The sequence below is a fragment of the Leucopleurus acutus genome (genome assembly GCF_964270905.1).
Source record: "Leucopleurus acutus genome assembly, chromosome: 13".
In the NCBI taxonomy this organism is placed as follows: Eukaryota; Metazoa; Chordata; class Mammalia; order Artiodactyla; family Delphinidae; genus Leucopleurus; species Leucopleurus acutus.
Genome location: NC_139155.1, coordinates 25,400,329 through 25,416,774, shown reverse-complemented (window position 1 = coordinate 25,416,774; position 16,446 = coordinate 25,400,329). Strand labels below are relative to the sequence as shown.

Below are 16,446 nucleotides of genomic sequence, written 5' to 3'. Positions count from 1 at the left end.
GCAGAGTCACGTGGACCTTCCCTCCATTACTTCTGCAGCCCCCTCCTTAGCAGGGAGTACTGAACCAGTGAGAAGCCCCAGATCATTTTCTTTGGGTTTGGAGATATATTCACTGGGTTTTATTTTCTTATAATGTGGTAGGTGATAGCGTGGAGTAGGGAGTCCAGCAGGCCTGGGCTCAAACCCCAACTCTCCTTTACTAGTTGTCTGACCTGGGATGAATTTCTGAGTCTCTTTAAGCCTCCGTTTCCTTGCTGGTAAAGTGGGGATGATAATAATACTCCATAGGGTCCCTGGGATTAAATGAGGTACTATATGTAAAGGGCTTAGTATAGTACTGACCCTCAGTACCTGCTCATAACGCTGGCAGTGACTCGTCTGGGTTTTGCTTGGGGTGATGCCGAAAACTCGGCCTCTGTGCACCGGTGCCGAGTTGAATCCCTGAGTTTTGGGTGAAGTAGAAAAGAATAGCTTTATTGCTTTGCCAGGCAAAGGAGGACACAGCAGGCTAATGCCCTCAGAACTGTGTCTCAAGCTGGGGGGATTTGGGGAGGAGTTTTAGAGCAGTGGTTCAAGGGCAGGGGTGTGCGCAGGGCTGGCATTCCTTTAATCTGGGCTCCTGATCAGGTGGGCTCCTGATGAGCTTTTCTGGTTCTTGAGGTTATCAGAACTGTGACCTTCTCTCTGGAATGAAGGATGCTTCATCAGGTCATCAGTGTCTTCCATTTGTTGGGAGTTTTAGTTCTATAGAAGAGCTCAAAGATATTGTTATATGTATCCCTTGAGGTGGAACCAGGACCCCGCCCCAAAGCTGCACTATTGTCTCTTAACTGCTCTTCCCTTGTCTCTGCATCCCCTCCCTTCCCTTATTAGCAACTGTTCGAACCTGCCCTTTGGAACTCAGGGAAGGTCATGGAGGCTGGAGTCTGTTCCCTACAAACGAGAAATGGGGGACACAGAAGGGCTTCCATGCCCAGAAGTCCCACAGGGGCCTGCTTGGTTTCAGGGGTAATAGTGAAAAGAATTTGTGTTTCCATTCAATTTATCTCATGTGCACTAATGCCATGGGTCTAGCCCCATGTGAAGGACTGTGGAGATACAATCAAATATAAATCAGGGTTGTACCATGTTCATGGATTGAAAGACTCAGTATTGCTAAAATGTCAGTTCTTCCCAAATTGATCTATAGATTCAACACAGTCCCAATCAAAATCCCAGCAGGATTTTTAGTAGAAACCGACAAGCTGATTCCAAAATGTACCTGGAATCACAAAGAACCTGAAATATCCAAAGAGGTCTTGAGAAAGACGAACAACACTGGAAGTATAGATCAAGGACTGATTTTTGCTGTCAAGAAGCTTAAAGCTCTGTTGGGAAGACTAGACATTATAGTGAGAGACCCATTAGACTGTAGGGCAGTGTTTGATTGTAGATGCTAGAGCCTGACCCCTGGGCTTCCAGTGTCAGCTTTGCCAATACAAGCTCATGACCTTGGGCAGGATACTTTTATCCTCCCTGTGGCCTGGATTTCTTTTCTGTTAAATGCGGATAATGACAGTGCCACTGCCATGGGGCTGTTGTAAGATTAAACGCAATCTACTGATAAGGTACATTCCACCAACAGAACACCAGGATCTGTCTTGTTGCTTGGGTTGAGTTAGAACTCCTAATCTGGTAGGGAAAAGAAGACACATATACACATGGCTGTATCTGGTGAGAGCCCTGGGACTGTGACACTCAGTGATGCTCCAGGGGATTCAGAGGGCAAGAAAGTCTTCAGCTGGGTTGGCAGCAGACCATGCAATGACAAAGCGGAACCGGGTATAGTTCGCATCTGTGAAGCTCCTTCCGTGCCCAGGGCTGTCTCCTAGATGTCTGGGAGGGGGCAGAAATGGAAAGAAGGCAGTTCCTGCCCCAAGGGTCTCATGGTCCTGTTGAAGAGGTGAGCCTCGAAGGATGAGCCTCCTTTCCCAAGGATGAAAGGCTGAAGCTAAGGACCCGGGGCCTGGGAGTCCAGCCCCTCCCTTTCCGAGACCCAGACCGGGGAAGTCGCTTGCCCAGGGTCACTTGGCCAGAAGTTAAATGTAGAGGAAGTTTTAAGCCCACGGGGACAGTGAACAAAGATCTCATGGCGAGGGGGAACTGCGAAGGTGTTGCTCATGGCCTTAGGAGTAGAAGGCTGCTTCTGGAACCCTGAGTTCACGGGGTTGTTGTGGGGAAGGGACGACCCACAGGCTTGAGTCACCAAGGAGCAGGCTGCCATGTCCCACAGGACACCCCGCAGAGCCCTTTGGCCTGGGCCCAGCTCAGCCACCCCCTGCCCACCCCCTCCCCACCCCCACCGCCATACACACACCCCACCAGGCCTGGAGACGTTTCCTGAAAGACTGAGAAAGCGCTGGGAGCTGGAGGGGCGGGCTCAGCCGCCAGGGGCCAGGGCCAGCTCTCTCCGGAGAGGCAGACATTCAGGGGAGGACGTGACCGGCAGCTCTCTTTCTCCAAGGCCAGGGATTTCAGAGGAATGCAGCCAACTCTGGCTCTGAAGTTCTCACTCCAGACCCCGCCCAGCGGGAGCCCAGGGCGCCTCCAGTCGCCACCCTGGAAGTCAGAGAGGCACGTCACAGGCCCCATCTGTGTGGGGGAACACGTCCTCCCGGTGGCTCTGTGGGCCAGCCCACCTGCTGGTGTCCCCAGTGTCCCTTCTCCTGCCACAGGGCCTGAGCCTTCCCGATCTCTGTTCCTCTGTGTCCCCACACCTGTCTACCTGCACACACCATCTGCCCAGGAGAGCCTTGGCTACTGGAACAGGCCTCCCAGGAATGTCACGTCTCTGAGGTCACGAGCAGACGAGGGGAGGGAGGGGAGAACCGTGCACACCCTTTACAATGGCTCAGGCCGAGAGAGCGGGTGACACCAAGCCGTCTTTCGGTAACTCTGCAGCTTTCTGCGTCGCCAGCCGATCAGGCTGTGAGAGCCACGCTCTGGACCGATAAGGAAGCTGAGGCCCGAGGGGTGAGGAGGTGCCGAAGGCCACATACCGAGAGGCAGACCTGGGTCTAGGATCTAGGTCTGAGGCCAGTGCTTTCAAGCTATTTTTGCGGTTTTGTTTCATTTCCTTCTGTAGGAGAAAGACAAGTTCTGGACAAACTGTCAGGGCCACAGTCAGGACCACTGGAGACCCGGAGAAAAGAGGAGAGTGGCCAGGTCCCAGAGACAGGCTCCCTACCCACGCCACCCCCATGCTAGATGGAAACTGCCCCCTCCCAGCCCCGCCCCGAGGGTCTCCTCTTCTGTAAAGCAAACAGTTGCAGACAGGAATGCGCTGTGGCTCACCCAGATCGCTGGCGGGCAGGCACTTTAATCCCAGCATCTTCCCATCCTCCCCAGAGCCTGTCACTGAATTCACCGTAGCTTTTATTGTCAGGGCTTTGTTTTCCTTGAGCTGCTCTGTTGAGTGTCTTCCCCGGGTCCAGTTGACCGTGTTTGTATTCCATCCATTTTTCCAGATTTCCTGGAACCCTCTCTCCTTGGAGCCTGACCTATGCCCTCCCTGGGCACTTGGCTTTTGCTACCTGGTGTTCTTAGCTTCATTTCGTGGGTCTGCTCCTGTCCCTCTAACAAAAGTTTAGGCAACTTCGTTCGTAAAACATTCGATGAATATTTATTAAGGGCCTACTGTGTGCCAGGCACTGGGCTGGGCCCTGGGTTCTGGTGGGATTCAGCGGTGAACAAAACAGTCTATACAGCTTGCTCTCGTGGAGTCATATTCTGGTGAGGAGGGAGATGAAGAGCATCCAGACAATAGATCAGTCAGTAAGTAAATTAGGAGAAGACTGTGGAAGAAGATGAAGCCAGGCGTGTTGGGGCACAGTTTTAAATAGGGCGATTGGGAAAGAGCTCACCGAGGTGACCTTTGGATAAACCTGAAGGAGTGACCCATGTGGCACCAGAGGAACATCCTAGACAAAGGGAAACAGCAGTGCAAAGGCCCTGAGGCCAGAGTGTACCTACCCCATGGGGCCCAGGGGTCAGGGGCGGGGTGGGGGCCGGGGAGCTGGCGGGGTGGGTGGAGGGAGGGATTGTGGGAGGACATCAGGTCAGAGCCATGGCGGGGCCCACCTTGTGCAGGATCTGCAGGCTGTCGTGAGGACGTCGCATCTACCCTGAGTGAGATGGGACACCTCAGAGGGGTTTGCACAGGAAGTACGAGATCTGGCTTAGATTTTAATGGGGCCACTCAGGCTGCCAGGCTGCAAGTAGCCTGAACGGGTGAGGTAGACCCAGGGAGGCCAGCTTGAAGGCTTTAGGAAGAGGCTTTAGGAAGAGACAGGGCAGAATCTGGAGCAGATTTGGAAGAAGAGCTAACGGGATTCACTGAAGGACTGAATGTGGGTGCAAGAGAAAATGTTGGCGTCAAGGATGATCCAAGGTTTGGGGCCTGGGCAACTGGAAGAGGAGGTGGCCACTCACTGAGATGGGAACGATCACGTGGGAGCAGCGTGTGGAGGACAGGACCGGGAGTGCGCTGTTAGGCCCAGCACGTTTGAAACGCATAACAAAAAGTGGTCGTGTGGAGCGGGTGGCTGGAGTCCTAGGTACAGCGATCTGGACAGCAATAAGCCTCTGAGAGCCATTCAGTGGCATCTGAAACCACGAGACTGGATGAAATCTTAAGATAATGAAGATAAATGGTTTAAAAGGCCACTTGCTTTAGAGCAGAATCTGTGTTTTTAATTATCCAGAGTCATGAATGGGTGGCCGATGACTAATGGGCTAGCTACCCCCGTAGCGTGGCAGGCTGGGCCCCTGTACCTCTCCCCAGGATCCTCTCCCTGGCTAGCAGGGCACCAGGACGCAATTAATTATGCTTGTAAATGAGGAGGCTTCTGCGACGGAGAAACAGGGAGGGGCAGGCTGCAGCCCCATCACCTCTGAACCTCTTGACATTTCATGGGAAAACGGTGTCATTTTAGCATTTCGTTCCTTGGTGAGGCTTAAATTTCAGCTTCCGGAAAACTGACAGAGAGCCTGGGATGGGCGCCTAGGGCTATCTTTGCTCCCTGTGGCTTTATATAACTCAGACCTTTTCCCCACAGCCATCCACAACTCCGGCTTCTGTAGGTGGTGCCAATAAGATTAAGTATTTAGCGCCCACTATATTTTGTGCGTGGTATTTCTGACAAAATGTTTCCTGCCTCCTCGACGATCTCTCAGTAAACAGAATACCTTGGAGGAGGGTGGCATACTGCGTGGCACAGGCTCCAGTGGGCTGCTTACCTACCCCCTCCCTCCCCTTTTTCTTGTTAACCATTAGCCTGGCTGAAGTTCCTCTTCAATGATCTAGTTTTCCCTAAAAATCACTCCCAAATACTTCTTTGAGGTCACCATGTAAATGCCTAAGGAATAATGGAGAAGTTCAAACTGTCAGCCTGGGGACTTCCCTGGAGGTCCAGTGGTTAAGACTCCGTGCTTCCAATCAAGGGGCACACGTTTGATCCCTGGTCGGGGAACTAAGATCCCACGTGCAGCACGGCGCCGCCAAAAAATAAAAACAGAAACAAACCAAAAATTTTATTAGATCAGAGTGCCATTAGGTCCAGTCATTTCCCCAGGAAAACGGGGAAGGGTTTTTAGGGGGAGCCTGATTTCAGGACAGCCAATGCCCAGCTTGCAGGAACTGTGAGGGCGCAGCCCAGCCTCACAGATAAGAAGCCTCAGAGGGTCTCCCAGCCACCCATGCCTGCACAGGACTGGCAGTGGGACACCAGAAGTGGAGCGCAATTGAGTTGGGGGTCCCCCTCTGCTCCTATTACCTTCTCTCCTGCTCTGTGGAAGATTTCATCACCATCACCATCTGTACCACCTCTGGATCCTTTGGGCCTACTGACTAGGGGCCAAAGGATGACTTTCAGCCCCCCACAGAAGTACCACTGGGGTGCCCGCTCTAACCCCTAGCTCAGCTTCTGCTCCCCACTCCTTCCTCATAGAGATACACGGACAATACTGCTCTCATTTGTTTTTTTAAAATATGCTGCATTTTTTTTTATAAATTTACTTATTTATTTATTCAGTTTGGGCTGTGTTCGGTCTTTGTTGCTGTGCACGGGTTTTCTCTAGTTGCAGGGGCTGCTCTTGGTTGCAGTGTGAGGGCTTCTCATTGTGGTGGCTTCTGTTGTTGCGGAGCACGGGCTCTAGGCGTGCGGGCTTCAGTAGTTGTGGCTCGCGGGCTCTAGAGCACAGGCTCAGTAGTTGTGGCACACGGGCTTAGTTGCTCCGCGGCATGTGGGATCTTCCCTGACCAGGGCTCAAACCCGTGTCCCCTGCAGTGGCAGGCGGATTCTTAACCACTGCGCCACCAGGGAAGTCCCTGCTCTTATTTTTTGCTGCTCCCTCAACAGATTCATTCCTCCCAGCCCGGCACAAAGCTGAAGGCCAGAGTGAGCTTGTAAACAGTCTAAAGTCATGTCGGGCAAGGAATCAGCCAGCATTCTAGCACAGACTGATGGAAAGACGGAACAGGCGGGAAGAGCCAGAGCTAAGGCATCAGCTAAACTCCCACCCAGCAAATGCAGGCTCCCCAAAAAGGCCTCCGCAAGTGGGAGAAGAGCCTTAGACCAGCAGGGGTGAGCTTTGGCGGGTGGTTCCAGAGATGAGGACTCTGGCATAGCCAGGGGGCTGACTTTTCAGTAGTCAACTGCTTGGGGTAGTGGGTAGAGAGAAAACTTGGAAGCAAAGGGAAGTTTGGGGACATTCTTCCCAGAATAGCTTTAAAAATAGGACAGCTTTACAAACAACCTAGGATGATTGAAAGCAGGTGGGATTGAAGCAGATGCCCTCTGGAGATGCCTGTCAGACCCAGAGTTTGTCAGAACTCTGTAGGTTTTCCTGATTGTTCAGTAGATCTCAGAACGCAGCTTAAGACATCCCTTCCCCCAGGCCCCCTGAGTACACTGCGTGAGAGACAGTATCTGCCAGAAAACAGGCCCGCAAACACCTGTGGAGGGAGGGATGGAGGGAGGGAGAGAGGGAGGGGAGAAGGGAGGGAGGGAGGGATGGATGGTTGTAGACGCTAAGAGTCCTATGTGAGGATCCATGACAGAGACCACAGAAATCACAAATGGTTAGTTTTTTGTTTTAGGGGGGGGGCGGTTTTGCGGTACGCGGGCCTCTCACTGTTGTGGCCTCTCCCATTGAGGAGCACAGGCTCCAGACGCGCAGGCCCAGCGGCCATGGCTCACGGGCCCAGCTGCTCCGCAGCATGTGGGATCTTCCCGGACCGGGGCACGAACCCGTGTCCCCTGCGTCGGCAGGCGGACTCTCAACCACTGCACCACCAGGGAAGCCTGACAAGTGGTTAGTTTTGCCTTCACTTCCTGTGTTGGCTTTACCTGATGTTAATTTCATGTTAGGAAGAAGCCATGTTTTGGAAGCAATTGGCATTACTCCAGGCCAGGTATTTTGATCCTCAGGCTGTAAGGTTGCCTTCTCCTTGAAGGACGGCATATCCAACCAAGACTTAGGTGCTGGAGGGAGGCCCATCTGCTGCCCTAAGTGTCTGGGTAATCGCCATTCTCTGCCAGCATCCCTGTGGGCCTTTGCTTCTTCCCCAACCTCATTTCTCCAAGGTCTTCAAATCCCTTGGGTTATAATAACTTGCAGTTGGTGAGAAATGGGCCGTCTCATAGGCCACCACAGACACGAGCCTGTATATCACCTCTTCATTCAGCCAGGATTGTTGTAAGGACTCCCCAGATTAAAAGAAGCTTGCAGTGAATTCTTCCATTTAATGAAGATGTTTGTTGGGAGGGAAAAAATCACTTCTTAGTTTTATTTATTTATTTAAGTTTCTTAAAATGGCTTATAAAGAGGTGCTTGTATTCTCTGAACTCTTTCAAACATGTGGGTTGCATTTTCCCCAGGAGCTTACTAAGCTGGGGGGTATGACCAGATCGCCTTCCTCTGGATCCCCAGAATGGGGTTCCGCACTTGAGTATCCACCCCTTCTTTTTTGTCACTTGCTTGATGACTCAGAATTCTGTGTGCGGAAGAACTTCAGACGCTCTCTCTTTGTGTAAGAGTTTAATGCTTATGGAAAATGGAATTATTTTCCCCCAAAAAGGAAGGAACCTTAACCATCCATGCCTTGGGAAAGACAACTTCTTTGCCATCCACAGAACTAAGCCTGGCACCATCTTTCACGCGCTGGTGCTGGAATGGCAGGCTTAGGGCAGAGGACGGAAACACCTACTGAGGGACCACTTTTGAAAATGGCAAACATTTCCACACTCAGCCTTTTTTTTTTAGCCTTTGGATCAGTGAGGGTTTATGCACAGGAAGAGGGGACTTGCTGGAGGTGGTTAGAACAGAAAGCAGCTTATCAACGTGAACATTATCCTAAGGAAGCGACCATATCTGACCTTGCAGTGATGCCCATGTATCCTGCCCTGCACACTTGGACATGTGTACCCCGCAGCCACCCCGAGGCTGACTGGGGAGCAGGACCTAGAATTAGAACAGGCTAACCTCTCTTACGTACTCGTGGCTTCTGGAATATTCGTAAGTGCTCTCGAGATACTTTTGCAATGGGAATTCTGAGTTAGAGACCTACAGCTTCCTTAGGGCCATCCTTTACACCGTCCAGGCTTTTCTCTGACAGCTGGAGTCAGATGTGCCCAGCCCAGAGTAAAAAGGGCCATGTCAGCGGCCTGCACCCACAGCCTTCCTGGCCTGGGTCGCCGACATCCTTGTCAAAGCCCCCCATAGACTTCAGGGCCTCCTGTGATCAGTCACCCTATAGCTGATTTCCCATGGTACTACCCCTGATTTTCTAAACTATCCCTAGTTTTCTTCCCTTCAGATCCCACCTGTCTTAAGTCTGGTTCTTCTCATAGAAGGGCACGTTTCTGATCAGTTGAACTGTGCCAGTGTGATTTGTAGTTAATGTTTTACCATGTGGTTTGACTGGGGGGTTGCTGGAGAAACAAAGTCTTATCCTAAAGGTGCACTGTGGATGGGGTGCCCTCAGGCACCATGCATGCTGGTTGCAGGGGAAATGCTGTAAGGGCTCACTCCACAGAGGCCCATGCTTCTAGGTCTGCAGCCGTCCTCTACCCTATGGGACAGGATTCAGGCATCTGGATCTCACAGTATCTATGACAGGTAGTAGGGCATGTTGTATGAACCCATTCTCCAGATGGGGCTCAGCAAGGCCAGGTGATTGCCCAAGCTCACACAATGCTCTCTGCACTCTCCTTGGGTGTTTGCTAAGGAAGCACAGCCTTCTATGGCGGGCAGAGCCGGTGGCCTGAGAAGGGACACAACACCAGGCCCTCTGCACTCCTCTCACACAATCAGAACATCACGTGTCACCTGGGTAACCCTGCCTCTGCCTGCAGCAGAGCCAGCGCCACCAAGGGCCGGCGCGGCGGGGAGGAGGTGCCAGACACGACTGGTACCGCCGGCTTCCTGCCCTTTCTTTCTGCAGACCTGTGAGCAAGCTGGCGTTATTTTTATCTGGGGACACAGGCGTGGGAAATATTTGTCAGTGTCATCTGGTAAACGCAGTTGAATTATCTGTTGTCCAAGGCACCCCCAAATAAGTAGTGTTAAATGTGCCAAGCTGTTCACATTTAAAAATACAGTCAGACTGATGAAAGGTAATTTGCTCACAGAGCTGACATCACAACCCAAGCACAGAGCTGTCAGTGCCAGAGTCCAGGCTTTATTTTTACCCTCTTGGGGTTTTGAACACCCCCATGCTTTTCTTTAAACCATCATTCTGTATCTATAATCCGCAAGAGGGGACATGGCCACAGTCTGCGGACTGGGTGCAGGGGCAGGTTATACACGCCGCTGCGGGGTCTGCTGAATTAGCGCCAGCTCCGTTCTGAGCCCAGTGAAGTAGCTGCTTGGCGCGCAGGTGTGCGTCCTATGCAGCCCCTAGAAGGTTTCTAAAGACAGCTGCAGGGGTGCCCCCTCATAGGCCTTACACTAGATGGAACCCCTCACTGCTTTGTTTCCCAGTGTTATTCAAGGACCTCTGCATCTTGCTGGGTCCTAATAAGTTGCCCCAGTGGGGGCAGGACTGTGCAAGGAATCGCTCCAGGCAGTGGCTCTCAGCTGGGGGTGATTTTGCCCCCAGCAGACGTTTGGAAATGTTGAAATATTTTTGGTTTCTACAGCTATGAGCGAGGGTGGGGACTGCGACCGGCCTCGAGTGGGTAGAGACCTACGATGCACAAGATACCCCCTGCAAAAAAGAAGAATCCAGTCCAGAATGTCGAGTGTGCTGAGATTAGGCAAAGCCCACTCTAGCACATGGCACCTCCTCCACCATCCAGCATGTGGCTTGACAGGAGGCGCCTGGTCAGCAAGACCACAGGTGGGGAAGTGACCATGGTGGCCAGCAGCTCTTGATCACGTGAATCAATTCGGGAAGGGTCTGTTGAGCCAACTACCTTGTGCAAGGTCAGGACCAAGATGGACTTTAAGGGGCTGGTGGACCATTGCTGGTCCATCCATGAGGACCAACCACCCAGTCTTGTAGAGCACTCTCAGCTCACCAGGTGATTGCATGTCCATTGCCTTATTCAATCTTCACCACCACTCAGGGGCCTGATGGACAAGTATACTTGGCTTCATCTTGAGGATGACCAAACTGAGGCCCAATGAGGTGAATAACTTGCCCAAAGACACATAGCCCCAAAATGGCAAGTCTTCTGGTCTTCCCGCTAGATGATTTCTTAGTAAGGATAACATACCCCTTCTGATCTCAGAGGTCCCTCTTCTGCCTTGGGTCATGTTGGATCCCGTATTGATGAGGAATCATTCCTTCCCTCCATCCACCTTAATATGAATGGAAACATGAATAAGGGCAGGATGAGCTTCCCATCTTAGCATCTACCATTTTCCCTAGGAAACTTCCCTTTCTTGGGTGGCCAAGGGGTGGGAATTCAGAGAGGTCACACCTGCCATGGAGGTCCTTGGGCCCTAACTGGGGAAGGCCAAGGAAGCGAGGAAGGGCCCGTCACCCACTGAGTCTCTCCCTGGCCAGGCAGTTTTCATTCTTGCTGTGTCTAGCCCTGTTACCCTTACCCGCTTGGAGAATGTGAGACTGTGGGAGGTCTTGGGGTTTGCCGAGGTCTGAGGGCCGGGTAGGAGTCTGATGATCCAGGCCTGTCTGGCTTAGAGGCCATGCTGCATACTCTTGACACACCAGTGGTTTTCAAACATTTTTAGCAGCAGAGTTATTTTTTCCAAACTCGATTTCGGGCGTATCCTCCACCATGTGAAACAGATCCAGTGGAGGGGCTCTGCCTGAAACCAAGGCGTTCAGAGCCTGCCCACCCGACCCCCGTCACCCACCCCCAGAGTTGGCCCGAGGCTCCTTGGAACACATGAGGCCCCATCTGGTCTGCGGCCTGGAGCTCTCGGCTCATCGAGAGAGCCTGAGTGCTTCCTTTGGGGCCACCCCAACCCCTGCAGCGCTGAGCACAGAGCAGACATCAAGTCCAGATGGGTAGCACCAAAGGGAATGGCATGTTGCAACAGTGGGCCTGTTCAGACAGAGCCCGATGCAAACAGCTTCCATCCAACAGCTTCCATCCACATCTTTGCAAAAGATACCAGGCTTGACGATCACCTCCACATCCATATCTCCATACAGTCTCCAGAGGTAGGGCAGGAGCCAGGATCCCCATTTCACAGATGCAAATTTTGGCCTTCCCTGAGCCCACTGCACCTCAAGGCCTTCTCCTCTGCCCCAGCTCTCGCTGCGTGCCCCACCTATAGCTGTTGCTTAACTGTCGTCTGGTAAACATTTTGGGATACAGATTGATAAAAGATGTGTGCCCCCCCAACCATCACAGCTTCCCTGAGGGATAATGCCCCGTAAATGTTAATGTGACTTTCGAAGACTTCATCTGTGGCCAAGTTCAAAGTCGCGGGTGGATTTGGGCTTCAGGCTGAGTCATTCTGGAATCCCCATTATAGGCCAAATCTTTTCGTGAGCAATTCAAGGGGTTTTCTCAAATTCTATAAATAGTTTAATAATGCCTGTGTGATCATCTATTTTTATCGCTAGCCTTCCAGACAGTTTCAGAAGTAATGTGGCTTCTCACTGAAAGCAGGATTTCACAAGTCTTCAGCTTCCAGTTGCTTCCAGAGCGTGGCCTGTGGGCCTGGCACTGAACAGTGGGATCCCGGACAGCGTTTCTGCCCGGACGAGGTGGCCTGACTCTTCTGGTAGAACCTGGTCTGGGCAGAAACTCTGGGAGCAGACTCTAGGAATCTCCAGAAAGCTGATAAGATGGGCTCTGGCCCCAGCTCCCACTTTCCTCCCACAGAAAACCCTGGACAAAACATGTGTCCCCTGTGTGCCTAGTTTCTCAAATTGCAGGCTGTGGGCATTGCCCTGTTCTATTTGGGGACTCACGGCTTTTCCCCTGGGTTTTCACATCTGTTTCATCACTCCATCACCCCATTGACCCTGTGCAGGTCACATAGTCTCTTTCCATTTTACAGATGAGGACACTGAGGCAGATTTTTCACAGACCGGCCTGATAGTCACACGATGCCCTGCCCAAACTAGACTCGTTGCCCTTTATTTTGCAGTTCCTCAAGCTGAGGCCTTGGTGAGCACGCCCCCAGCCCACTCCCCACCCTCTCCACACAGAGCTCTGCATAACGGATGAGACCTACCTGGCCCAGTGGATACCTGCCTCCAAGCCCATGGCCACTCTCTGGGCAGGACAGCAGCCAGGCGGGGAGGAATCCCAGTTCTGCAGAGTCAGCAGCTGGGCCCTGTCATCCGGGGGGACCTGCAGGGAAGTGCAGGGCAGAGGCAGGCAGCTGTCCTATGTACAAGTGGGTCTTTTCACACAGGATGCCTTTGGGGGGGAAAGAACAGCAGAAGCAGAACTAGAGACCCGGGTTCCAGCCCTACCAGCCTTGGAAGGATGATCAGATCCCAGGATCTCTCCCTCCCGCGTAAGATGCTGTGTAGGGCAGAGGTGGCAATGTTTGTGGGAAGTGCTTGGGAAAGAAAATTGTTATGTAAATGTATGGTGGTACTATGACAACAACGTCAGGCCGCAATGGACGCAAATGGACAAGGCCGGGGAGGCCAGGGCGCCAGCACTGAAGAGTCTGCTGAGTGTCTGGTTACCGAGGGCTGCCCTAGGTCTGTGGACTTAAGCGCTCTGACTCACCCGTACCTGGGAAGTGGTACCTGGAGGTGTCTTCCTGAGGCCAGGTGAACCCTGTGACACCCTGCTTGCAGGCATTCCTGCCCATCCACCTGTAGCCCTGTCAGGCAGTCCGGCCTTCTTTTCCTGCTCAGAGTTTTCCTTCCAGCCTCTTTTGAGGGCATTTCAAGGCCACAGCCACAGCAGGTGCTGGCTCCCCCTCGCCTGAGAATGAGGCTTCATGCCTGCATAAGTGCGAGACAGAATTCCCACTGAATCAGCCCAGCTTCTCAGCTTCTTTTCACTGCACCCCAGCGCCACTACCCCGCGCCTCCTACGGATCAGCAGAGCTGAGCCTACCTGACCTGATTTTGCCAACCCAGATTTTGCTCACACCCTGGGAAGCTTGAAAAATGTCTCCAGAATATTCTAGATTAAACTGGAAGTGGCTGATGGCAGTTCCCAGCCACAGTGTATTCCCTTCACCTGGAGCCAAATGCCAGGGAGAACGCATTCTCAGCCTCGGTGTCCGTCAGTCACAGAGAAAGTCTCCAGTGCTTTGTTTATTAATAATAATAAAGGGCCAGCATTTGGGGCATGACGTTCATGTGTGTTTACTAGAACAGATTCAAGATTATCCCAATAATGTTACTCTCTCTTTATTCTTTGGGTGGGACTCAAAGGGCAGCAGTCACAACCAGCACATGGGGAATTTGACGTGATGCTCAGGAGAGTTTCAGGCACTGGTGACGGCCATGCTCATGGTTCCAGGCCAGGGTCTATGTTTGCAGTAGGCGGCTGTTGTCTGTCTGTGGTCTGGGGATCTGTCACAGGGCCCCACCTTGCCCAGCCACAGAGTTGCCCACGTGACTTGGGTCTGGCAAATCAGGGAACCCCGTCTCCACATCCACAGTGATTGGTCTGAGTGATGGTCATCTGACGAGCAGGGCCAATCAGAATCCTTCCCTGAGATTTGCGGGTTGGACACAGGAAAGAGGGGTCATGATAGAGACTGGGAGCTACTGGTGGCCATCTTTGCCATTGCAAAGGGAGACCCAGGCAGGAGACGAAGTGGTCAACATGCACGAAGCTAAGACAGGCAGAAGCAAGAGCAGGGAGGACCAACTCTGTCATTGTTTGAGCCCCGTGGACCAGCTATGTTCTTGGGGACCACGCCCTTCCACCCCTGCCACATAAACCAGTTCAGGCCCTGTGTGCTTTAACTAGTTGGAGAGGGTTTGTCCAGCCAAGAATGCCATCTAACAGTGTCTGGGGGCAGAACAGAGGGAAGCAGTGGAGTGATAAGGGCTTTGGCATCATATGGTTGGGTGTCTGGGCTGTGGCCTGTGGAGGTCAAGGCTACTCAGGGAAAGGTCCAGCCTGGAGTGCGAAGGGTAAGGACATGCCCAAAGGCAGGGCCCAGTAGACATCAGAACCCAAAGTAGGAACCAGTTCCAGGGCGGAAGCTGTAGTCTCATCCTCACACTGGCCTCTGGGGTGCCTTCTTTCTGCAGACAAGATGCAGGCCTGCTGCAAACTATTGCCCAAGCCAAAGTGACCTGCAGGTCAGAGTCCCACTGTTCCAGAGTAGAGGTACAGCTGAATCCCCAGGGCCAGGCCTCAGGGCCCAGCAGGACTGAGCCAAGACTGGCAGCTGTGGCCACACAGATGTGGCCGTGATGGCCAGCTGTGAGTGCAGCCTGGCCATACAGCCCCTGGCTGGGGCCGCACACACAGCCTGCCAGAAGGAGAGGGTGGCCAGGTCTGGGGCCAGCTTTGGTAGACAGAATGACTCAGGCTTCGATAACCAGGAGGTCTCTCTGCCACTTGTTAAACACCTACTGTGTGTACCAGATCCATTGCACACGTCACTCTTTGAAGCCAAGGAGGTCTGTCTGACCCAGTCAGAGTGATGCCAAGACTTGGGCGATCCTTCCGTCATGCTGCCCCAAGTGCGTGTGCGAAAGGCAGGGCGTGGGCTGCCACCCAGGGAGGACCGTCCAAGACACAGGTGCCGGCCAGCTAGCCCATTCTCCCCTCTCCTCCTCTCCTGATGCCAGGCTCTGCTGGAAGGATGCCACCCAGCCTCAGCCCACCCTCCTTTCCCACTCGGCCCCATTTCATCCCCTGGCTGGGAGCCACTCTTCCCTCACAGAGGAGGGGCCAACTGTCATTCTGATCAGTTCTTTTTGGTCCTAAGTCACAGAAACTAACTTACGGTAGCTTCACATCCCTGAATCCTTCTTTCATAAGGGTACAGAGGTGTCTCATGGAGCCCAAGGTCCCAGGAAAGGACAGGAAATGGCACATTCGGGGTCCTCTCTCAGGCCAGGGGAGATCAATCTGCCGTAGCGTCTGCAGTTTCCCCTCCAGAGCAGTCATCAGCCTGGGAGCGCCCCTGCCTCTGCCCCTGTGACCAGGTGCCAAGAAAGGACCATATCACCTTCTGTGAGGTGGAAGCTCCTGCCCTGGGGTCCCCCCAAATGATAATGACTGAACAGGACAGGAACTTCCCAGGAACTACCCAGGGCCTATTTCTACCCACTGGGGGCAGGCAAGCAGGCCCTGGGCTGAGAGAGGAGGACAGAGGAGGGAGGGGGAAGTGAGGAGGGGAGTGTGCAGGTGGGCTTCGATGGCTGTAGCAAGCAGCACTAAGGGGCCAGGTGACTGAAGGGGAGGCCCAAGGCGGGGGCGTAGCCAGGTGAAAACCACAGGTGACCCCGGCGCAAAGGGCGACTCTACAGAATGGCATGGGCTTACTTGACGCAACCTTGAAAAGGGGGAAAAAAGCCCCAGATAAGCAAAGAAACCTCACCCTGTGACAAAAATGTTACCCTCAAAAGTGAAACAAATACTACGAGATGGACTGGACCAGACTGGCACAGAGCAGTTGGGAAGAATACGTCTGGGGAGTGAAATAACAGCCACAAATGAAAGAAAAGGTGGATCCTGGCAAACGTACTGGCTCTGTCCTCTCAAGTCTTGAATTAAGAAAAGAATGGTAGGAGGGTTCCTTTTCTCCACGCCCTCTCCAGCATTTATTGTTTCTAGATTTTTTGATGATGGCCATTCTGACTGATGTGAAGTGATACCACGTTGTAGTTTTGATTTGCATTTCTCTAATGATTAGTGATGTTGAGCGTCTTTGCACTGTTGGTGGGAAGGTAAATTGATACAGCCACTATGGAGAACAGTATGAAGATTCCTTAAAAAACTAAAAATAGAACTACCATATGACCCAGCAATCCCACTACTGGGCATA

General features: G+C 52.7%; 1 protein-coding gene across 3 annotated transcripts in view; it reads left to right on the top strand.

Annotated features, from left to right (window-relative positions):
* Window positions 1–16,446, top strand: part of CTIF (cap binding complex dependent translation initiation factor) — a 303,031-nt gene that overhangs the window by 236,370 nt on the left and 50,215 nt on the right. The window lies entirely within an intron of this gene.